Source organism: Brachyistius frenatus, unplaced genomic scaffold, assembly GCF_029030835.1.
Source record: "Brachyistius frenatus isolate BFR_SWC_R1_liver_20210118 unplaced genomic scaffold, ASM2903083v1 Contig_38, whole genome shotgun sequence".
In the NCBI taxonomy this organism is placed as follows: Eukaryota; Metazoa; Chordata; class Actinopteri; family Embiotocidae; genus Brachyistius; species Brachyistius frenatus.
Genome location: NW_027210637.1, coordinates 2,319,634 through 2,345,177, shown reverse-complemented (window position 1 = coordinate 2,345,177; position 25,544 = coordinate 2,319,634). Strand labels below are relative to the sequence as shown.

At 39.6% G+C, this 25,544-nt stretch overlaps 1 protein-coding gene across 6 annotated transcripts in view; it reads right to left on the bottom strand.

Annotated features, from left to right (window-relative positions):
• The window catches only part of lingo2 (leucine rich repeat and Ig domain containing 2), a 199,768-nt gene that overhangs the window by 41,119 nt on the left and 133,105 nt on the right, over nt 1–25,544 (bottom strand). The window contains exon 1 of one of the 6 annotated variants that reach the window (XM_069701793.1): nt 21,901–21,973. The exons of 4 other annotated variants lie outside the window; for them this stretch is intronic. The gene's annotated coding sequence lies outside the window, so the exon portion shown is untranslated. Of the gene's footprint in view, nt 1–4,126; nt 4,232–21,900; nt 21,974–25,544 lie in introns of those variants that run through there. One more of the 6 variants, XM_069701794.1, reaches the window with a different exon arrangement.

The following is a 25,544-nucleotide window of genomic DNA, read 5'->3' as shown; positions in this document are numbered from 1 at the left end:
GGAAGTAATTCGCTTCAGTTTTAATCAACACAGCTGTTTGCACTGGACAACTCACGCTTCATTTGCATTTATATTTAACTCAACCTGAATCATGTTTTTATTCTTCGAGTGTCACCAGTCTTACTTAAAAAAAAGTGAGTACATACATCGTGGACAGATCCAGTGTGTACCAAGCATCACTGTTGATGAATATTCCAAAAGGTCTTTGGAGACAGAGTTCAGCAAAATGATGGACATGTGCAGATAAAATAAAATACTCTTCTTCTATGTGTTTTTCTTTCTTAAGTCCTTGGATATGATTCTGCTTGGGTCGGTTGTGAAGTAGACATCCTCATCATACCCAACGGGCACATTTTGCATACCATTCAGACCATTTTGCCATAAAACTGCATAATAAGATAGAAAACAAGGTTGAGTACTCTACATGTAGCATGCATTGATATGCATAGGCTGCAGTTGGTAAACAGACAGCACTGCTGAAGGTCTACAGTGAAGACCGGTCGGTGGCCTTTACATTTCGTTCTGCAGTGAAAGGGCCAAAGAGTTTTTTTATTTTATTTTTATGTGTTGATCCTGCAGGGAAGGACACTAAGCCGTCTCCCAATCGGACAGAGCTTAATCTTCTTACAGAAAGGTTGTGTGGAGTCCATTAAAAATGGTGTGTCCCTTTACTAACAGGCCTTTTCTATAAGCACTGATCAGACTGCTGACTTTTAGACCGTAGTACAGCTCCACTAGGTGGGGGTGTAAGTGTGTTAGAGCAATAAAAAACAAAAACAAAGAACAAACTCAATCAAACATGCATGAAAAGAATGAGTGTGTATTGTTGTAGATAATAGAGGAGAACAAGGGCCGTGGTGCTCTGTAACCTCCCTATATTATCTCTGATCGGGGTCAGCATCTCAGAAGAGCAGTGATAATTAACGTGATCAAATAAACACCCTCAAAGTCTCATTTCCTCTCTGTTCCTTGTGCATCATTTTCTACCTGCCCACACACCCTCTGTGGCCTTTAATTTCAGAAAATAAAGAAACAGCAGTCATGTCCATAATCAAGTTCTCTGAAAAGATACATAGCAATCTTATTAGGTTGTTAAAGTAATGACCCAGTTCAACACACCAACTTCTCAGCAACCAGCGTATCCCTAAAATTAAGGTTGTTAGAACCTTTGTTGCATTTCAAAATGGTTTCAGAGGACAAAGATGAAGTTTGCCCTTGATTTGAGGCAGCAAAGCTCACGAGATCCAGCCATTTGACTTTCACGCTGGCACTGGTAAGTCTATCTCACTGACATACGGTCACTGACGGCGGAAGAGAATTCTGTAGCAGAGATAGATGGCAAAGTCTAATTATCTTTGCCCAGCAGCTAGTCTTAGTTCAGTGGTTGGTCAGATACAGGGGCAAACGGGTCAAGACAAGCAACCACCTCTGGCCTCACTGTCCTTTTTCATGAGAGGCTCCACAGGGGAAATGGTTTGAAAATACTCTGCCCTGACAGGGCCCAGTGGTGATCAGCCCGGGCCAACAGGGTCAGCGTCTGACAGAGTTCTGAGACAAAGCCACTCAAAGTACTAACAGCTGTCTATTGGGAAGAGGCACTCAATAAAATGAGACAGTCAGTGCTGTCTATTTATAGAAGTAGAGCCTGAAAGAGTTGTATGGAAAATATAATATAATAAATTAAGCATGCCCATGCAACATATAAAAGTGAAAAGATGTGAAGAGGAAGAGTCTACATGTACTATATAACAGTGTCAAGGCGCGCAGTAATGCGCATGGAGAAGGTGGAAGCTATGACCTTCGTGAGTAAGTATTCCATGTTACGCTGCTAGATTGACATCAGCACCTGCATTTCACCGATTTTTGTAAACACTTGTATTTGTGCATTTGAGATTTCACTAATCACGTGAAACCTGAGCAGAGAGCCCATAGAAGTAGGAAAGAGCAAAAACCCGGCAAGGAGGGTGGGGGCGGGGAGGAACAACAGTGTTGTCATGTGTTGTAACATGCTGTGCATTTTCCCTCACCCATGAGTGGGCGAGTTGTCATGTTGTAGAACCCAAATGCTATCGCGCCACAGTTCAGGTGGTTTGCACCGCATGTTTTCGCACAGACGCTTCAGAAGGTCACAGTAGAACTCAGTGTTGACAGTCTGACCCTGGGGGACAATTTCACAGTGTGCAATCCTGCAAATGTCAACCAAAATTCACCTGGTTGCGATCCTGACCGGACGTACCTTGTTTTTCTATTTTTGACAGAGACATTCTGCCCCTCTCAAAACACAAATGCCTCTAAAAAAACCCAACAACAACGAAAAACACCTCGCTCAGGTCAGTGCTTATAGCTGTAGGCTTTCTGAAGGATTTTAAGGTTCTCGGTTGCCAATTTCCAAAGTTTGACGCAAAATTCGACGTGCGCTGTCTGCACAGGTGTAACCTGTACACCTGTAGCAAGCAGTGTTCACAAAAACAGGTGTAATTCAGCGGCTGATGTTGATTACGCAACATAATTTGTAACACTTACTAAAAAAAAGTTTTTGCTTGCTCCTGCTCTGCGCGCATTACTGTGCTGCGCTCTGTTCGTGCCCTACTAGAACAATCTCAGAACTTCTTGATTCGCCCATAATACATGGTTAAGTGTTGATATAATCAATGTCCTCAGACCATCTTATTGTTAAGTCAGAATGCAGTCAACATGAAATATGCTGGGCTCGATGTACCTGGGTCTGGATCATCTCCTTTGAAGGTACATATTATTTCTATAGCATTTTCTAAACGAGCTTGTCTGGGCAGTGTGTCGGTGAATGTATAAGAAAAGTACACACACAGTGTTCAGAGACCTTTGTGCAGCCGTTTCTTATATCCTTGACCAGATTTTGTGTATATTTATATTTTTGTGATCTGTCTTGAACCCAATGCCAGACAGGACTTAAGATCAATCATTCAACTTGTTTGACATGCAGGTCAGTACAAGCTGCTGCAGGTATGGCACTTATATCGCAGGAGTCATTAAATCAATGTAAACAAATTAATAAATATACATCTGTCTTTTATATAAACTTAGCTTACAGTAAAGCAAGACTCCTGTTGAATTTTATATTGGGCCGTTTTGTGTTTGGTATGCACATTTATTATATCCAAACAGTTAAAAAAAAAAAGCAGGTCTCACAAATATGGCGGTTTGCTGCAGCAAAGACGAGACAAATGGAGACGGTCCTGTTTCCAACACAGCCGGGGAGAACATTCTACAGTCGGGAGGCCTGGCATGGTAACAAACATTCACTACAACCTTCAAAAAAAGACACTGGTAGGAGTAAGATCTTGGGACTGTCTGTGTCACTCTTCCATGTCTCTTTCACTTTCTCATAAAGCAACAAGCTATTTGCAACGCAGCCAGAGCGTGAACATCATTGTAAAGAGATCGCAGCATGTGTCTTTCAAACACTGATCAAATGGCTTTCGAGATGTGGATTCCCTAGGAAGTGTACATTGTTTTTTGTTATCCAATTTGAGCAGTGGGTGTAATATACCTCAGCATAAAATTGGAATTATCAATGTCTACGGGGAAAAAAACAAAAATCTCATATTGTGCCATAGACACTGTATTCGAAGGAGAGTAAGGTGAAAGTGATGTAGTGTGACAAAACAAATACAGAAGATATGCCACAAGGGAGCACTCTAATAAAAGAACTGCAGAGGAGAGAGGGAGAATATGGTTTAGCTTGAGCACGTTATAAGATGGTTGTTTGTGTGTGTCTGCGTGTTTCGTGCCTACACGGGGAGCCGATCGTGTGCACTTGCATGTGTCGTGTCCTGCTTACGGGGACCTGAGCCAACGAAGATGCAGCTTGAATTCTTGTAGCTCGTTCAAAGTCCCCGGAGTAATCTCTCATAAGAACAGAGCGGGGACAGGCAGGAGGACGCCCATTTCATTCTGAAGTGTATTAAATCCCTACACTCACAAACCAGTGTACACCAGCGTGGCAATGTAATTTTGGAGGGGGATGTGGATACAACAAGCCAAGAAAAAGAAGAAGAAGAGAAAAAAAAAAAAGGAGCAGGTATTAATAAGGCTGGTGTTGACACTAAACCAAGATTGGAATGAAGAATAAAGGATGGCAACATGCCTCAGTGATTGGCCGGTGGAGGAACTCCCCTGTGTCCGAGCAGATATGTCTCTCCTTCTCATCATGGTGGGGCAATTTTGTCCCGGTTATAGCTCCTCCATCTTCTCCCAAGCTACTCCTTATTTCAGCATTTCAATTTCCTCCCTTGTGCAGGCACTGAGTGCTAACCTACTTCAGACTTTGTCTCTGACGAGAGAGAGGGGGAGAGAGCAGAGACGAGGAACTGCTGTGCTCTCAGTTCAGTGCTGCTTCCGGTTTTCCCCGAGCTGTGGGGAAGAAGATTCAAAGAGAAAAATGCTCCGATATGATGTTGTGGTTAAGATCCCTGCCTCGTGAGCCGCATATACCCATGTCGCCAAAGACTGCCAACTTAGAAAACTTCCTCTTCTTTTGTCTCCTTTTTTTTTTTTTTTTTTTTTTTTTTAAAGGCACTCCGAGCTAAAACAAAATCTAGTAAAACAGGTGGATGAGTAACTGGATGACTTTGTGTCAAAAAAACCCAAAAAACTTCTGTTCCCTTTGTGAAAATGGGGCACCTATCAGCTAAAATGCTGCTGCAATGATACCCATTCATAGCAGCAAGAGCTGAATTGTCATTTATTATTAATTCCGGAAGTCAATTTTATTGAGGTGAAAAGAAAAGGGAGTCCAACTCCCTTTTGCACACAATCAGATAAATTCAATTTACTGTGAGTTTAATTGAGCTTGTTGACATCTGCTATCCTACCTTTGCTGTCGACTGCATCAGATAATACGTGTCAGAGGAAATGTCCCTGATGCAACGACAGTAAGTATCCTGAGGGCTCTGAGCATGAAGGAACCCTTTCTTTCTCCGTATTGCTATACTGTAAGTGTTAGCGTGCGCATTAATCATTTTCATTTTCCTTCATCTCCTCTTCCACAATATGCCTGTCACCGTTGCTATAATCCTTCCCTTCCCACCTTTCTCGGTTTCATCCTTCACAGCTCTCATTTCTGCCCTGCACAATATCTTTGCGTCATTCTCTCTCTATTTTCATTTTTCTCTGACTGTTTGTGATGCATCATATCCTCTTTCACCCACCCGACGCCTTCTCCTCCACTTTGACACCTGGGAAAATCTCTTTTTCCATGTTGCCCAATGGCAATGAAACATTTATCCACTTCCGAGACATCTTCTCCCCCCTCAGGTCCCCTTGAAATTGTCCTTCGAAGGCTCAGCCCGAGCTCTCGGTGCTGCCTTACATGCCACCTAATAAACAACAAGTAGCATGAGAGTGGAGGCGAATTTAAAAAAACAAAGACACGAAAGGTAATTGTAATGTGTAATACCAGTATGTGTAGGCCTAAATTGTATCTGAATAAGGGATGTTACGAGAACCGATACTTCGGTACCGAGCCGGATGCAAACTTTTGAAAAAGTGACGGTATTCATGTCCAGTGGTACTGAAGGTACCGACGGAACGGAAGTTAACTGAGGAAAAGCATCTGCAATTCCAGGTGCAGCAACAGGTCTGCTGCAGCTTAAGTATAAAAATAAATAAATAAATACATTAAAAAAACAACAACAACAACAGTTGCATATGGAAATAATTTGCCATGGATGATCAGGGACAAGTTACAGACATCTAAAAGCCAGACTGCAAGCAGTCTCAGACTGAAATCATTTCAGACTAAAGGAGGAAACACTTCAAACTTATCTGAGCAGCTCAAAGGAGACAGAAATCTGGACTTGTACACAGAATTCAAGTTGAGAGATTTATTTACTGACAACATGTTGTCAGTCAGTGTTCACGTCCTGAAATGGTACCGTTATTGTTATTGGTTATCTGCCAATGCTTAAGTATAAATTAAGTCTAAAACCATGTAAGTGGTCTTCTTGTTCCAACCAACTCTTGCGTGTAACGTCCTGACTGGTCTTGCAATTGAAATGCTGCCATAACAACTTGATTTCGTGTTATTGTTTGTTTTAGATACTTAAAGGTTAACATTTTACTGTTTCTGTAATTAGTTTGTTGTATTTAGTACAGCTAGACAATTTATAATTTGCATTCTTTTTTTTATATTTCAGGCAGTTGTGCTTTGCAGAACTGCAGACATGCTATATCACAATAAAACAAATTATTATCTTTCTGTTTTTGACACAGCATTTTTGTCTTTAACTCAACAGTAATGTCTTTGTTTTAATATTTAAAGACCCCATCCTACTTTTCTGCCGGGAAAGTTGTGCTCAAATAAAATAATTGAGGTTGTAACTCACTCATTTCATTAGGTAATGATTTTGCCGTAGTAGTGAAACTGGTATAGAGAATTGAGGATTTTAGGTGGTATTGGTCCAAAAATTATTTACATGACAACCACAATGAGAATGTTAACTAATGCTAAACTGGCTTAACTTGCAGTTAACTTGTAGGGGCCTATTGACAGTTATAGAGAGTTGAGAGTTGTCACACAGTGAAATACTATTTTAACGAAAACATTTGTAGAACAACATTCAACGACAGGTGTTCGACTGCAGTTATGGAAGAAATACAACTTATGGTGCTCCTGAGCATCTGTCAAAAATAAAACAATATACATACATAACATTTCATTGAAAATGTATGCAAATCAGAATCTAAAAAAAAGCTCATTCATTAAACATAAGGCGTGCGCACTCTTGATGTGAGACTAACACAATGCAAGGTGTCAGCCAGTACCCTGGACTCTGGACTGAACTCCCTTTGGATCTAACCCCTGGCCTCCATCACTTCATAAGTGTGATGCATGAGACGGGAGGAAGTAAGACGGAGGCCACTTCTCCGCATCCGCGAAACCATTTGGGACACTGAATGCCCTCGTACCTCCTGCAAGAGCCTCCGAGTGATGCCCGAAGTGATGTGAAGGTACTCTCCCTCTTCTCTAAAAAGTGGGACATTGCTTGTCCCCAGAGAATGTAAGCTCCCAGCAAGTGCCCGCTTCTTTTCCTGAGCTGTAGTGACTCTCAAAGTCTGCCCGACATTTAAAGGATTTGGGCCTGCGACTATCAAAGGGTGGCGTAGCTGGGACTGTGGGAGAGCCATGGCTTCAGCCCTGAGTTTGATCTAGCCTGGGGCAGTGCGGGTCAGCCTCCCAGATTAGGCCTGCTTTGGGGAGACACCGTTTCAGATAAACCCACAGAAATGCAGGTATAGCAAATTACTCCTTCTAGCAGTTTCTCTGCCTAGATAGACAGCTATGGGGCAAAGGCCTGAATTCATTACTGACTAACAGATGCTTTCTGTTAGTATTATGCTCACTGTGGGTGTAAGCAGTGATGCCAAAATTGTAAACTTGATCTTCCTGCCTCATTGCTCTCACGCTTATTTTCACAATTTGAAAATGAAAGCATTGCCTGTAGAATACAAAGAATTGTTAGCTGCTTTTCTTCGACTGAGCAAGAACAGTATGTGCAGCACACTTCTGAAGAATATTTAATTATGAGCAATCCATAAATGTTGGAAAAACTCCTTGAATTATCTTCAAGAAGTGTATATGAGAGGAAAAGATGAAAAATATGAAGCAGGCGCAAGAAAACAGAGCAACGGTATTGTCCTCTATCCCTGAAAAGCCTGGTCTCAACCCTGGCTTACATAATAACATGAGAACAATTCCAACATTCACCCCTCTCTCTCTCTAAAACATACTGGAACATGCTGCAGCCTCCCAGATCAAAACCGCATGGAATCCTAATGACCTCTCCGAGCTGTACTAGACTGAATCCCACTGAAATGACACTACGGTTCTCGCCTAAGTTACAAGTGAGTCAATCCTTTTTCTCAAGCTCTGAGCTCCTCAGTAGCCTCATCCTTCAGGAATTCAGCGTCTTTCCCCATCACCAACCAGACTTTTAGAACTTTAAGCCGAGGAAGTGGGTGTGTTGGATTTTCAATAAAAGCTGACAAGAATACCACCTCTGAATCATGTATCTGCTACGTGTTTGAGCGTGAAATTCTCATGAAATTAACTATTACTGTCATTATTAATACCATATAAGAGCAAAATGCGACTGAATCTCAGCTTCCCTTTGACAGAGGCATCCTTGACCATTGACTAGTTATTAGTAATAACATAAGAAATAATAACAAAAGTGCACCAGGGATGTTGGGGATTCAAACATGGACTGTGGCTGCACTTGGATCAAATACAACAGTCACCATGGCAACAAAAGACCAATTTGTTCTTTCAAGTCTGCCAAACGGTTATGAACCAGAGGAGTAACTAAGATGCTACTGACATTTGTCTGTGATCACACAATGGTAAATACGGCAATTACCATTATATTATTTGCATACTATAATACATACAGTGAAAAGCATTTCATTCCCCATGTTTGAAGCCTATACTCTGGAGCAGTTCCAAATGTTTTGGGTTCAATTCTTCCCAACTTCTTGACAATCTGCTTCCTCTTTGTGGAGGAGAATTTGGATGAAAAGAAAATGGATGAGCACATAGGTACATAGAGCAATATAAATATGAAAAAAAACTAAAACTAAAACGCTTACCTACATCAAGGGCAGCACAAAAGAAAACAAGGAAGAGAGAATAATATTAAGGCCTCTGGGGGAATATTAAAAACACAACAAATATACAGATTATTAGATTTTGTTGACTCAAATAACAACTTTTAGTCAACAAAATCCACACGATTCTTACTTGTTAATTTATGCCCGACATCTGAGGAAAAATAGATAATTTAGGAATCACAAAATGAACACAGAACGACCGCTGACACACACAGGTTCCCGTTACTACTTTGTGAGTCAACACCTCATGGAGCAGTTCGAACAAGCGAAGTGAGCTTTTAAGGTTTTTGTCAATTGTGTGTCAAAGCACAGTAATATATGAAACTGCGATCTAAATCAACCATTTTTATGGTGGTTGATGTTGATGACTGCTGATGAATCAGACCCATTTAAAAATGAACCTCTAAAGAATTTAAGGGATGGCATCAAAATCACTTTTTCAAGACTCTTAAAATTACATCCAAATATGACTATTTTTTTCAGATTAAATCCCACAAATATTTAGTTTTATGATTGAAACCCTTGTCAGTGGTGGCTCGGTAATTCTATCACCAGAAACCTCTGGCCAGCACGAGGTGTATACATCATGTGGATTTACTCCCAACCAGTGAAAATATAGATGCTGGGGATCACATTTCACACTGTGATAGGATCCCTGTCCCAGTCAGCCCAGCCAGGCAGCCGGCAAACTAACGTGGAGAGCTGAGAGTGAGTGGACAGGGTGAAAAATGACATCCGCACACCTGCTCTCACCCATTCATCTTTCATAGGGCAGTTTTTCCGATGGAGTGTGAAAAGAGCGAATGGAGACATTGGGGGTGAGGATGGTGGGAAGGTGTGTAGGTGGGCTGCTGGTTTGGTGAGGTTCTGCACTGTGATTCTTACTTTGAACGAGATAAAAATCCATTATTCTGCAAAGAGACTTGATTTACTATTCATTATTTGGAGTGCTGGCTTTTCTTCGCTACTCTTCCTGGACCTCATAGCCAGGCGTCACAACGCAGACCATTACCTTTAAAGGTCATAAAGATAAGCCTGCGTAATTATTTCGTGGGTTTATGGGTGATAAGCAACTTTCATGCTACTCAAGCAAATGTAATCAAACTAATCGTAGACGATAATATAACAATAACGGCGATTAACAAGCAGAAACATTTTGTGTGCTTAATGATGAGGCAGCAATTGTAAATTGGGTGCCAACCCTGCATATAAATAAGGACAAACAGTAGTAGGTCTATTTCAATAACATCCTCACGATAAACAAATAATATATAGTAAAAAAATCTAGAGTCCCTCGGCGCCACTTCTTACCACTACTTTTATTTAGCCCGTACACCTCACAGTGCCCTGGGATATGTGCACATTTTAGGCATTTAAATAGTCCCCCAAGACTTCCGTTTGGGGTCATGCTTACAAATATCTTTTCCCTCTGAATAAATAAATACTTTTTCAAATTCAGTACTAAAAAGCTCCCCCCTGATGTGGTTGACTTTACTGGATTTTTCCATTGCAACAAAGGCAATTAAAAACAGCATGTTACACAGATAGGCAACATGTAATTCATTTGTGAACCCTGAGCAAAGCAATAATAGTGAAATGATGGCAAGTGGTTTGCTCTCTTTTCATAAAAAAAACCCTGCTCTGCCAAAAATTGAATACACATGCTAAGTTGCTGAGAATCAAAGCAGAACAATTTATCTTGGAGGGACTGCGTGATCAGAGAACAGGAGCAGGCTGCAGTGATTTCCAGCAGTACAGCAGCGGGTCAACAGAGGAATCGCCTTCCATGAAAAAAGCCTCCTGTGGTCTGAGAGAGAACGCGATGGAGCGTTAATTACCCAGGCAACACTGGAGAACAAGGTAAAAGGCGTGTTAATGAAATACTAATAAGGTTCCAATTTGAGTCCTTCGGCTTTGCCATCCTCTAAAGTGATCTCAAGGACTTCAGTTCCTTCCGTAGCTGGTCTCTGTTATTGCTAATTACCATCGCTCACATGACAGAAGGCAGTTTAGAAACCATTATTTCTGGGGAATGAATCCTTTGTGTGTTGTCCTTTGATGGAGGACACCCAGGCCGGTTTACCGGATGTCAGAATTGAGGGACAGAGGGGAAAAGCTAAACCCTTTAAACTCCTAAAAAGAGAATTGGTTCACAGTCTGCCAGGCATTTTGCCTTCTTCAGTCTGTCAAACCTAGTTTTGGGGTTCTTAGGAGGGATAATGTTTATGGTCGTCTTTGTTATGTTCTAATTTGACTACTTTGGACAGCTGTAGTATTTAGTCGGAGAGCTGAGTCCATTTTCCTTAAAACTAAAAAAAAAAAAAAAAAAAAAAAAGTTGAGTTTGTGTTCTTAGGTCTTCACAGTTGTCTAGTAACTGTAAATCTTAGGTTAGGATCTTCAAGAAAGGTAATGGAATTTCCACTATGGGCATCCTGCAGGACCAAACTGCCATTTCACAAGACTGTGCGCCACAATGAACCGCACACTGATAACATAAGTCAAAAGGAAACTCTTCAACTGTTGGAGTGTAGCAAGTGGAGGGAAGGCAAACAGGGACGGGAGCTATTCTCAAAGACATTCGAAGATACAGCAATTTCTCTGAGGCAATCATTTGATGCTCTCATTCCGTGATGGCTGAGTGTCAGTACTTTTGCGCTCCCATCACTCAAGTGCATCCAGCACTCTAAGAAATTGATTGTTGGAGGATAGGGCAGGAATAGTGCACACATAGAAAAGCATACATCTATCCTGGAATAAAACTGTTTCTTTCAGCACGACTCTGCGACTCTTCCTGGAGATGGATTTCTTCTTGATGGTTTCAGTATTGGCTCAGCACTGTAAATACAGTGCTCAATTAAATATATGTATATATATATTTACCACCCGATACAGTTGGAATAAATTACTATTGACCAGTTGACACACTCAACCCCAAACAAAAGAAGAAAACAATTTTGCTGAAGAAAGGTCAAATGGTCAACAAGCTGTTATTTATTTCAGCTGAAATGCAAGGACTCGCTGAGTGTGTGTGCGTGTGTGTCCTCGGGTCTATAGCATCTTGTTCTACCAAAGTCCTAAATCTAAACTGAAGGGGTTTATATTGGGGTATTTTTTTGGTAGATTCAATGATTAAGATATCGATTTATATCTGTATATTTTCATGCCTGGCAGACCCTTAACGGCTGTCACAGTATCTGTTCACACTACAGAGCTCTGTGAAACTCTCGTGCAGTACAACTCCCCCCGTATCAGGTATAGAAACGGATTACTTCAGCAGATTATTTGCCTCCTTTGAGCTATTCCCCCCCTATAATCATCGCAGGTGCCGTCGCAGTGATTGCAGTCGGCTGCGCCACCGGAAGGTTTCTTTTTTCCTGATCTCATGCGAAATATTCACAGCATCACGACCCACCGAAATGACTGAAGGTCAGACGAGGTTTAGTGTGAATGAACATCTTTCGGTTGTTACTACAGTGCTATCATAAAATGTCTTGAACTAGATTAACTCCTCTAAAGCGTCGCACGACAAGGGTATTAGAATTCAGACTCAAACAGCAAATCCGGAACGAGTACAAGCTCTAACATTGTCTGAATGTCGTGCTTATTGCCAACACGATGTTAGAACACTCTTGATTATCTGTCAAATAAGGAATAAAACCTTTGACTGTGTTACACGGAGATTTTGAAACAGTGCATGTACTGCAGTGAGGTGTGATATATGCTAGCACACCCTTTCTTCAGTGGAGCCTGTCTGGCAGGGTCTGTTTGGAGAACCTGCAGTTGTCTGTTCGCATTGCTTGTGTTTCCTCTCCGCTTCAAATCAAACGCCTGCATGCCACTTGCCGTTTAATTTTTCTACTAAAACTTCCAAGGACACAAAAGTAGTCTAATAAAATATTTATTTTGCAAGTAAGTTCTTTTCCTTGGACTCCTTTGTCTTCATGATTTTTGTGACCCGAAATATGTGAAGATTTAAAAGACTCAAAAAAGGCTTCCAGTAAAAGCCCAGTCAAGTAAACGCTTCCAGTAAAAGACCCTTTCGTGTCTCTCTGTCTCTTTTTTGTTTTGTTTCTCCCACTCCATTTGGCTTAGACGACAACTCAGAGGCAGTCACTAAGACTGTGTTTGTTGTGCTTGCACAGCTAGTGGTTGATAATGACTATGATGATAATGGGATTCTGGCTAGTATCACATTTCCCGCAGCTGAAGACATAAAATGTGATTATCATTGGGCTTTTTTTTTTTTTGTATGGAAGTGATAAGACTGCCAGTACAGCTGTCCGTATAATCATTAGCTATGTATGCAATGTGCTGGATGGATTTATCATCCTTTTGAATTGTTTTCAAACATAAAACATCTCAAATATCAACACTCTTGCTGCTATTTGGGGAGCAATATTTTAACCTAGACAATTCTTACGACGTACAACATAATGCCTGCTAAGTTGATAATTGATATTACTACAGCTCATTCAAATATCATTCAGCAAATTAATGACTAGTTGGGGTTCTTCTCTTATTAATTAGAAAATCATTTAACCTTAATCAATCCATTAAACAAACCAAAACACCCATTAAACAAAGTTTGTAGTTCTCAGCATCCAAAACATCTTTGATATTGATTGATACTTAAGAATTTCGAATTCAAACTTACTTTTAATGCATTTGCTACTATTTTATAGACCAGAAGTCCATATAAAGAGAAAATATCTACATGGATGTCTAGTATTCTCCAAAAGCATGTTTTCTTTCTGTGCTGCATCGTGGAATCAGAGTTGAAGTAAAAAAAAAAAAATAAAAAAAAAGGGCCCAATTTCTCCAAAGTTATGATGATTGTAAAATCCATCCCACTAATGTTTTTACACGTACAGGTTGTTTTCACAAATAACTGCATCTTTAAAAACTGTGAATAAAAGTGTTCTTCCATGCAGCAAGTGAGAATGTTTAAATTATAAGCACACATAATCAGTCAAGCAGTGGGCTCAGGCAACATCCCAGATATTGTGTCATAACTGAGATTGCAGTATTTACTGCAATGTGAAATGAAAATACTTAAAAGTTCTAAAATTATGTCCGAGTTGTATACACGACATAAACAGTCATTTTTCAGCGCAGGACAAGGATCGGACTGTCCACTGAAAAACTCTTCAGACAACGTCAAATAAAGCACCTCTCTATCCGGAACAGCTTACATAAGGCCTTTTAGTTCAGCGACACACCATCTTTATCCTGCCCACTTTCTCCTCCTAAATCATTACTGAACCACTGGACATATAAGACAAGCCTCTGTTTTTGGTTTTGAGGGATGGCAATGAACAGGGAGTGCACTATGGATTATTGAAGTGATGCTGCCTAAATTGTTTGTCAAGCCAGAGAGTGTTTTGTTAGTTGGCTCTCTAAAGCATTTCTCTTGTGCTCTCTCAGCATGATATCTACGCCACACTTGGCTGCGTGACATTCGGATTTAAACTTCTGTGAAATCTGCTTCAGGCTGGAGACGCGAAAAAAAAAAAAAAAAAAAAAGGCTGTTCCACATTATATGTTCAGGATGTACCCATCTCAACACAAGATAAAGGTCATACATGCAGGAATATGTAATTAGACTACATTAATATTACTATCAATTTAGATCCGCAACAGTGCCGAGATACTTAAAGGAAAACTGTGTTGCCATCTGCCAGATTGCGCAATGAAATTCAACACTACATTTTTGCTATAGGCTACATCTCGCGTGCAGTCTTATCTTGCAAATGCATTTGAACTCTAAGAGCTCTTTAGAAATTGCATGTGAACTGCTAATACATCTTAAATGCACCATCTATGTGTTCTTTTTTTCCTCCCCCTTTCCTAGAGAGTTGTGAAGGAAGACATGGGCATCTGCCTCGTTTGCATTCTGCACAGGCCGGAAGATTCTGGGCATGTCAGGCAACAGCGCTCTTCCTCTGAGGTGCCTTTGAGAGCTCGGGAGAAAGAGATGCATGCGAGGAGTTCTGAAGTAGGGTGAACTTCACACTCGCCTAATCTCTACTGTGGATCGGTCCGTCGTTCAGCGGAAGCACCAGCTAGTGGACCTGGCACTAATTCAATCACTGATTCTTGATTGGCAGGGGAGCAAGCTGTAGCCCTGGGGAAGCAAAAAAAAAAAAAAAAAAAAGTCCCTTTTGTCCCTAAAGAAAGATAGAGGGTAGAAAGGCTGTCTCCCTTTAGACTGAACCACAGCAGCGGGTGCCATCTGTTGGAGCAGGAACTTAAAAGATCAAATAAGGCAAAAGAAAGAGAAAACTACACCAACTCTTATGCCCTCCAAATAGAAGTATAGTCATTATCCCTCTTTATCTCCAGAGTGAGTCCTCCATATCCTCCTCTGAAGTGAATGATATACAGCTGGGGCTTCATTCTCTTACTTTTATATAACATTGGCCACAGAACAGCACGTCAGCAGTAGTGAAGCTTACTTTACAAGTTATCCCATTTTAATCATGAAAAAAAAAAAAAAAAAAAAAACGTGAGAAAAATGTGTTTGTAGAACTTTAAGGAAACAGTATGTAGGATATAGGGGGAAAGGGTATATAATATTCATAATTATGTTTTATTTGTATATAATGTGAAACTAAGAATTGCTGTGTTTTTGTTACCTTAGAATGAGCCCTATTATTTCTGCAGAGCGAGTGGGTCCTCTTCTACAAAGCCTGTCATGGCTTTGCACCGCCGTGCTTCTACAGTACTTTAGAAGGGGCAAACCAAACACTGGCTCAAGAAAAGGCTTTTTCGGGCTTCGGACAGAAAGATTGAGGTGGGGCGAGCGGTGTTCAGTCGGTTGCAATCTGGAACCTCGACGCTATATGCCACAAAATCCTACACACTGCTCCTTTAACTTTTGCCTACATTATGGCTGTTGGTACCTCTCTTTACACTGAAAAAAAAAAACAACAACATTTTTTTGGCCATGTAATTATTACCTCAATTTTCTGTTAAAATTCTACAACAAATTATTACTTGAAGTGTTTGTTTTTTTACTTCAAAATGTCACCTTTTGTTCAATCGGCTACTTGGTGTTTGTTTGTAGTTATGTATCCTCATTTTCATAAGTAAATTGAATTATTCACATGAGGTCATATTTACTTAAGTCCCGCATTGTCTGCACAACCTGACACAAGAAAGTAAAGCTTACTTGGGTAACGGGAGGGGATCTGGGCGGCTTGGCCGGTGAAGTCGGCGCTCTTTTTCCCCCTCACAGGCCTGTAGACGGTTTTACTACGGTGGATACTTCACGTGCATTAGCGCATCAGGTTAGCTTGCTGGTTGGCGACTTATCGTGCTGGCATACGCGCTTCGAGGTTTTATACACAGTCTGTGGCTTCGAGCACACACGCTGCCAACGTTTTTGGCCAGGCTTTTCGGTTGCAGAAGAGGGTGTGGTGATTTTACAGAAGTGAAATAAGTCACACTCATGCTGTGTGCATCTTCTGCTCGCCAAAACGCTTTACTTGACTTCTTTGCAGCATACTTTGCTGCGAATGAACGTAATGGATAAATTATGTGGCGTGGGTCTTTTTTTTGGTGCAGATTAACAGATTCCTGTCTACTATTTATCTGCAGTTGATTTTCTGTTTTGAATGAAAAAACGTGACCTTGGTATGTTGTACTTAGTAACAATAAATATATTTCACTTATTTATGACAAGGATCTATGTCAAGCTGACTCTTTCCTCATTTCTGTATTTCAGACGCAGCTTCTTCCTGTTGAGATCGGTAGCCCCGCAAAGCTTTGCATAATTTTGAGATGATGGCAGTCACATGAAGATTTTTTTTTTTTTGTGGACAGTTTTTCACATTGAGCTACATAGAAGAAGTACAAGAAAAAAAGCAACACTAAAGCTTGTAATGACTCTCCACTTTTCCAAACTCTGGGTCCTGTGGAAGTTTCAGATGTTGAATCCTTAATACCGGATAATGTCACTCATCTGGATTTCAAGAACCAGTCCTGTTGTCCTCCTTGGATGAAAGTTGATGCTACAGTTCTCAATGGCCAGCTAAGTTTCTATCTACAGCCATCTACTGCAGCTAATATACTGACTGTTGATATGCATGTCATACAACCCCGCATAAAACAATTCAAACTATCTCTTTTAGACATCAAATGCACCACAGTGGAAATTGTTACCGAGCTTTTTCTAAGTAAAAGTCCGTTTTTTTCAGTGTAGTCACAGAAGTGCTATTTATACTATTTCACCAAACAGACCTTCAAGGAATGTGTTCAGTTGGATGGCAGATAAATAAAATGCAAGGTTTTGTCTCTCGAGACTGGAGCAAAGTCCCATGTAAACAAATAATGTAAGGAGGTGAAATAAACAGATGTCAGTGAATGATTTTCAGATGTTTTCAGTAAGAACAGTTTGTGATTCGGCTGATATGTTCACTTTAAATGTTTTCTCATTAGATTAACCAAAACAAAAAAAAACAAAAAAATCTGGCAGCATTTAATTTCTTTTAAGGTCTGTTTGTTGTTCCAAATTAGTCTTATGCAAACATCACTTGTAATAAACAGGCATGGAAAAAATGAAATATGAATTGGTTAGAGTACGATGCTGTTTTTTTGGGGTCAGTAAAAAAGTGGGAAGTTAGCAAAAGATCACATTCAAGTTATGTCAAACTGTGACACTTATTCATATTGGTCAGCTTTTAAGAGGAAACTGGAAAATGAGTGTCTACTAGAGAAGATAATTAGCTTTCATGTTTGCTTTTTACTTACTTCTTAATGCAGACATGCTTTCAGCTTTTTACATGAATGCTTTACTCCTTTTTTAAAAGTCATGCATAACTGTCTCCAGTATCATTAAAATATTGGCCAGAGCCCAAATAATTACATTTTACAATCTTTTGCATTCATTTTTCCCATTATTTTAACAATTCAATTTAGTCACCATGGTCAAACCAGGTGTTTAAACAACACAGAATACAAATAAATAAATTCTATTGAAATAAACACAACAAATAAGATGAGTAAAGTGAAGTACTGATCCAACATTTAGAAAGCATTCCTCATGAAAAATAAGGTGAGACCACTGAAAACATTCAGGAATATAATAGAGCCAAATCCTCCAAATACTTACAGACACTGAATTAAATCAAATGGCTATCGCTTGCTCCATTATTAAATTTGAATGACGCTTCTCCAGAGAGTGACAATATTATGAGAGGAATAATTCCATCTGTATGAATAATTAAAATAAAGTTATCCAACTTTTTCCCTCTCTCCTTCCTTTAATCTCATGAAATCTGAATTATAAATCAGAGGGGCTGTCAAATCGCTCGTCTGCACACTGTACGTCTTCATCATTTGTCTGAAATACTTCATTATGCTGATTGATTAGAAATTATATTCATACCACCACTAGATGTGAATATTATGACAGAGATGATGAGGTAAAGTCTAGAAGAAAACCCGGGTCGAACTGAAATTTAAACGTCCAAAATTTTGTAGAACCTTGCATATGACAGTATGCACGGCTCAGTGTTTCTCCCCTGATTCTGTACCTTTGAGCAAGATGACTACATTTCTTAAATCAAAACCTGTCCTACACCCCGAGGGGTATCAGGTATTAACCATTCACATTAAAATAAAATTCAATTATCAAACTCCATGAGGAGATACTTCAATCGTTATGGTGAAATGTAGGTGTCTGAAGTGAAAATTTAACATTAATTTCAATTAAGTGTCATACTGTATATTCCTGCACACCGTATTCCTCATTGCAACTACAAAAAAAAAAAAAAGCTTTTAGTTTGAAAGTACATATCCCAGACAGTACAGCAACAAATCTCATGCTGCGTATTGACAGCTCGCAACATAAGGTTTTCTTAACTTCATAAACATATTCAACCCTCCTCCCAACATACATGTCAACGTCACAGATATGCACATGTAGGCCCAAGCCAAATGCGTATATACAAAAAATTATGGATGTATTTTTAAACCTTTACTACCCGTGGCTGAGTGATGTTAGAGATATTGCTGCCAGAGATATTTCTGCCATATTTTTTTGACACCATAGGTCCATAGACATGTGCAAGTGTGATCAAAAAGACTTCCAAGACTGTTGAGAGCATCACAGTAATGTGCATGGAGTTACAACTCTTCAGAGTAAGTAATCCAAAATACTTCACCTGATCAACATGAGCACCCGAGTCACACAAGTTTTTGTGACTACTGATAAACGAACGGTTATCTGAAACTTGAGCAGGGAGGTTACATCAAAGTTTGCGTCAAAGGTTTGGGGAAATGGAAAGACTTTTCACCCAAATGAGTAGGGGTGTTGGGGAGCTACGATTGTGTTGTGGCATTCGAGAGGCTTGCCTGTTTTCAGCGCACTGTGAGCGGCTGCATTGTCATGTTGGAGAACCTAAGTGTCATCATGCCACAGTTTAGGCCGTTTGCAGTGAATTTATTTTTACTATGAACATCACAGTTGAACTCGGTGTTGACAGTCTGATCCTATGGGACACATTTTTTGGTGCACAACCCCATAAATGTCAAAGAAAACTCACCACAGACTTCTTTGATCTCAGATAGTTACACTATGCCACTTAAAACACCAGAGTTTTAGGTTTCCTGAGTTCCACCCAAGATGAAGTCCAAAGTGAAAAATGTGCACATATTGTTGGTCAAAAAAATTGTGTATAACTCAGGTGCTGAAGTGGATTAAACAACACAACACTTTCTTATAAAAGTTATTGCATCCACCTGCTCTATGAACATTTCCGTGCTTCGCTCCATTCATGGGCAAACAGTAAGTCTCTGAACTTTTTGATCGACCTTTGTATGATTGAAATGGGCATGCAGAGTATGTCTGTTGAATTTCAATCTATACAGATGTCCAGGTAGATATTCAACTTTTGCTCTTTTATTTTTCTTCACTTGCTTCATTGTGAGCTGATGAAAATTTAATGAAGATCTACTTTTTTGGGGGGTCTTATTGCTCCACAGACAACAATGCTTTTTGGATACAGAACAATCTTTTTGTGAGAGACTCCCTTCCTGGCAGTACCTTCAAACACATTATGTTTGCTCTCGATACACCAGAGACTGCAATAAGCTTATCATGCTGGGCAACCAATTGGGGAAACAAAATATAGTAAAATAAACAAGTCATTTTCTATATAAAGCATATGTCGTGAATGGCGACAGATGGATGCAAAAGAAAGCAGCTGGATTGGAGACAGAGTTAAGGAGAAAGGGCCGACCGGTAGGTAAATGACTGTGAGTGGATCTGCTTGTGCCAATAATTGTCCTATGCTTTTGGGGGGAAGTGAACGGTCAGTCGAAACAGTTGAAAAGTCGCACTATCCGTGATGCGGAGCGTCACCTCTATCAGGGGATATTGAGAAGCAGTCTCCTGGCCCATAATGGGCTCTGAATTGGTGATAAAACAAGCATCAATGCACTGCTACCTCCACAAAATGACTGAGGCATTTGATCTGAAGAGAGGAAGACCGATGAAGATTCAGGTCGACAGAAGTTGTCCATCTTAGGGTTCTTGTCATGAACACTAGTTGTAATTTAATCATTTTTTTATGGGTGCTCTGCTAGCGTCAAAGCAAAGGTGATTTATCTGCTGGATCCGCTAGTATTCACCATGGCAATGAATCTGGTTTCTTAAACAGTTTCATATAAGGCTGTGATTTATTAAGGCACATTGACTTGGATTTTTAGGGTACTATATGTGTTTGTGGGAGATGGTAGAATATAAATGTATGAACATTTCTCTTCAATACCTAATCCAATTACACTCGTCACCAGCCATTACATCTCACATCAACTACTTCATGTTCAAGCTTAAACAAGGATAGTAATTACAATGTATTGCTAAAAAAAAAATAACCTCCTGGTACTTTTCACTTGTAACCTACTTGAATGGCACCAACAAGAGAGTTCATCTTAATACAGCTAGTCTTCATATCGAAGACAACATATAATTACGTTTTTTTTTCTACCTCTAGTGGTCATAGTGAGTATGATTAAAGCAATGGAGGTTACAGGTAACAGGATGTTTCAAACACCCGGGAGGCTGTCGTTTGTGAAACCAAAAGACAACATTCACTTATTATAATGTACGTCATGTATTTAACATACGTCACGGACATAACATAACTTACGTAACAAAGGTATTGTAAACCCAAACCATGACCTATTATGTGGGAAAGCTGAGGTAAGGTTACCACATGCACAGAAAACACCAGTTCACACCAGTCCACCGTGTGCCAAATATGTTAAATCTGATTTCAGCTTTCGCAAAACGCACCAATGCCTCTGGGGAGAAATGACAGCAATTTATCCAAGCCACAGATTTGAAAAATTCCCATGTGCTACATGCAGAGATTAAAAAGTTGTCTGAAAGTATTTGCTCAAATTTTCAGCTTTACTTCAAGCAAATACCCACAAAAAGGAATCCAAGCAATGTTAGATTCTCAAATATGCACTCAACTACTGGATTTATGCAGAATGCACTGCCAGTGTTGCATAATGCATCGCGCTTGCCTAGTTTAAGAAATGCAAATCACCTGAAGTTGATGGAATACAATCAAGTTGATGGAATCCTTCCACACGCATGGCCATGAAATATTTCAGATTCTTCAAATGTTATTGATGCAGCGAAAGTAAACGACAGAGAGAGATAGATAGGAGAGAGGAGGGCATGAAAGAGTAAAATGAGAATAATGTTTTTTGCTTGTAGAATATGACGCCACCTGCCACTGACTTTCTCTCTCGCTGTTATTAAACAAGGGATGAAAGATGTTGTGTACCACCATGTGTACACTTTAAATGAGTTCAAAGAAGCCATTTTCCAGGGTAATATCCAATTCATGCGGGGCACCACTCTGAAGTCTTTTAGAAGCAGTGTTTTAGTTGTTTTTTTTTTGGTAACAAATGTCCAGTCCTACAAAATAAAAATAAAAAAAGCAATCCTCTCTGAGCATTGTTTGGCTTTTAAAGCAGTTTGAAATGCCTGTTGGAACACTGTTATCCCCATAGCAATATACTGGACTGAAAGCCGTTTGTGAGCTCTTTAACTGACAGGAAATTATAGTCTTACAGAGGTATTGTGTTTCAGTTACACACAATAGTGTTGTGTATTTTTAACAAAATACATTTTGAACCTCTTATTTTAAATGAAATGTAAAAAATAAAGTAAAACAAGTGGATACATTTGGCTCAACTGTCTGTCTTTCTTTTTATGTAAGTGTCAGTACCTTCAGTAGCTCCACTGATCTTCTTATGTTAGAAACTATCGGGCATTTTTATCGACCAGAAGCCACAATCCATCACAGGCCATTTGGCATCGTCTGCTTTCTGCGGGGAGTGCGGAAGCTCACTTGTTATTTCAGTCAATAACTTTTATAACAAGTAGTGAACTTCAAGTTATATTTGTATCAATATTTGTGGAAAAACAATAAACAGTACATTGTCTAGAGATCAATAGCTTTAAACCTTTCTCCTGAGCCAAATTACTCACATTACTGTGACGGTGCTTACCTGTGCTGCTGCCAGTAAGTGAGCTCTTATTAGGATATTGGAGAATCATATTCAAGTTTATTTTATTAGAAATGCAATGTCAAAGGCCTCAAGTATAATGATGGTTTCCCTCGCAAGAGTGATTGATATGATGTATTGACAGTTGCTTGACAAGTTAGCAGGAATCCCCGAGACGTTTCCCCTTTTTTGAATTTCCCACTAACTGGACACTTGCAGAAAGGATGACAGGGTGCAACAGACATCACTTTGAGTTAAGACCGGGAGACAGATCCCGCTTTTGAACCTCAGCACCTCCAAGACTCTTAACCTCCCGGAGAAAGCGGTTCAAACAACTCAATCGATAGCAATTTAGGGTAACACTCTTGTCACTTCCTCCTCCTTCTTCATCTCCCACCACCCGGACTGCACCCTGGGAGACAATTTGCTGCGCGACACCGCTCTGATAGGACAACAAAGAAGGCTCTGGACAAATGGCTCTTTGGAGGGAATTGATGGGACTGTGATCAGACAGGTCCGCTGATAAAACATGTTCCATATCACTAAGTCAAAAAGTGGCATGTTTTCTTTTTATCTTCAAGCAAAGTGTTTTCAAAGCTGACTGAAAAAATATATTGTATTCCTTGTTCTAAATGTACGGTGGGGATATCTCTACACTTTAATAACCAATGCTAAAATATTACACGCACATTTGCCATTTATGCATATAGGCTGAAAGGCGCCTCAAAGTAAATACATTTTTTTCAAAAATAATTTTGATGACATAACCAATGAAGCAATGTGAAACTGAAGCCAATGAATAGGTGATTTCCATTTTGCTTACAATGTAATTGCATTCAAATATCATCGATCCAAACTTAATACACTCAACACAACCTAATGAAGTCAGATTTTGTTCAAATCAAGCAAGGACATTTCAGTTGTAATTCTACTTTATGGAGTTTTTTGTTTCTATCAAATCTTTTTTTTGTGTGAAGAAACTCAGTTTTTACTGCCTCTCTTCCACTCTCTCTGTTGTGCTCCCCATCAACGTCCACCCAACGCTGTCGGAACCATTCATACATTTCAAATGTTACTGTCGAACCACCATGTCGAACCAATCCAACTCTCTTGCTGCAGTGGGCTGGTGGGTGCTGATATTTTAATATCATTGTTGAACCTACCATTCTGTCTTACAGAGCAGAAATTGCATGGCCCACCTCCTAATCCATCACCACCATTATCTTCCGAGTGTCCTGCGAGAGTAAGCCGAGAATGAGGTTCCATCACTCACCTGCCATCCCTCCGACATCCTGAACTTTTTTTTTTTTTTAAACATCTAACTGTCATGGGAGCAGGCAATGTGTGAAGTTGACTCGTGCAGCTTCAAAGCAGTTACATAAAGTCCTGAGATAATGAAAATAATATAAAAAAAATACACAGGCTCATGCATTTTGCAGACTTGCAAATTAAAGTTTTTTCTTGCAATTCAATTAATCATGACAATTATAATGTCTCTCAGAGATTGCTGCATTCTCTGCGATGCACACAGTGAGACATAAACCCATTTCAGCACAATATATGTAAAACACACAGAGAAAAAATGTATAGTCTTACGCAAGGTCTCCGTAGGCTTATTTTGGAAGTACAAATAAGGAGATTCTTTCTAAAGTGCATTAAAATAAGAGGAAGTTGAAGAAGAAAAAGGCAATCAAATATTAAAGACTCTCATGGGCACTGGCACGCAACAGCCCTGTTAACCTGACCCAACTCATTGGCTGTCGCCAAATACAGCTCCACTGCACTGAAATATTAACTGCCTGCAATCTGTGACACACATAGGTACCGAGACGCCTTGGCAGGGCCTCACAACTGGTCCACATGCCATTGAAATGTAGATATATTCCTTGCTACACACATATTGTACATTACTATATACATATATATTTAGTTTTTCTAGTACAATGGTACATTTTGAATATGGTATGAATAACTTTTAGGGTGTCAAGTAAAGTTTATGATGCATTCATGAGAGACCAAGGTATGTAAGGAAAATACTTTTTTGCGTGTTTATATTACATCTGCATTTGAATAAGACTATGATTGAGAAGTTAACATCTGAAAAGCATTTAAGGTATAGAAAGACCAAAATGTCATACAATGGGCAATAAAAGAGTGTAAAGAATGATCATATTTATACAGTACATACAGAGTATTGTATAATCTATATTGTGAATGATAGAAGACCGAGAATAGAGCAATCAATATTCTGACTTGTTGACGTAACGACATCATTGCGTGTATGAAGTATGTCACAAATGTAACTTGTGCACAGCAACGACAGGCATGGCTGACAGCAGCTCCAATGGAGGAGTGGTTTGGCTACAATGGATCAGATGCACAACAAACCACAGTAATAGGTTAGTTTTAAATAAATATTTTTAGGCAAACTGTTACATTTATGCTAAAATATAAAAGTATAATACTGATTTTGTTGCAATTGTATGATCTTGAAATGAATGATTAAATATTCTTCAGGATTTTGACATATGGTCACAGATATTGTTTTACGAAAAATATCCTGAAATATTATTTGAATGCCTCATCGCTAATGAGGGCAATTTAATGAGCTGCCATTTTAGCCTGTAGATTTCCCTTCTCTCAGACATATTTTGCAATCCATAGCACTGAACGTTTTAAGAGCTCTGTATGGATGCCTTTTTATGTTCCCTTTTTACTGGGGAGTTGTTGTCCTCCTCTCAAACATGCCTAAATGAACACAGACTCGACATAAAAAGAGCTCATCACATGAAACGATGCCGTGCACTGTAACAAAATAAAGAAATAAAGATTGGTCACACATCGGCTTTTGCCTTTGGCCTAAACAATGTGGGCAGAGGATTTGCTTTATAAAAAGAGCAATCAAGGTCTCTGTGGATTTTCTTCACTAATCTTTCCTCATTCCAAAGGGACGTTTGCCATTTCAATGATACGTGTCAAACACTATCAACTTCTGTAATGTACCTCATTGTATTGAAGGAAGGAGGACAGTAATCCGTTAACCTGCTCACTACTAATGAGATTAAACTTAGAAAAACTTTGAATGGAGCAATAAAAACTGCATATACTGTAAAGACAATTTTGTGTTACTTTTTCTTTAAAAACTAAATTCATGTTTTAGAATGTCATGGATGAAAAGCTATATGCTTTGGATTCAACACAACAGTCAATACAATCGTAATTCTGGGTTAATGAAGCACTGCCTATCTGTCTCCCTAACTCTGTTCATGCTTCCGTAATAGTTAGGGCTCCAGGCAAAACAGATGATGATGTTGTTGTTGTCGTCTGATCATTGCGCTGCTTTCACAGCGAATGTAGATCAAAA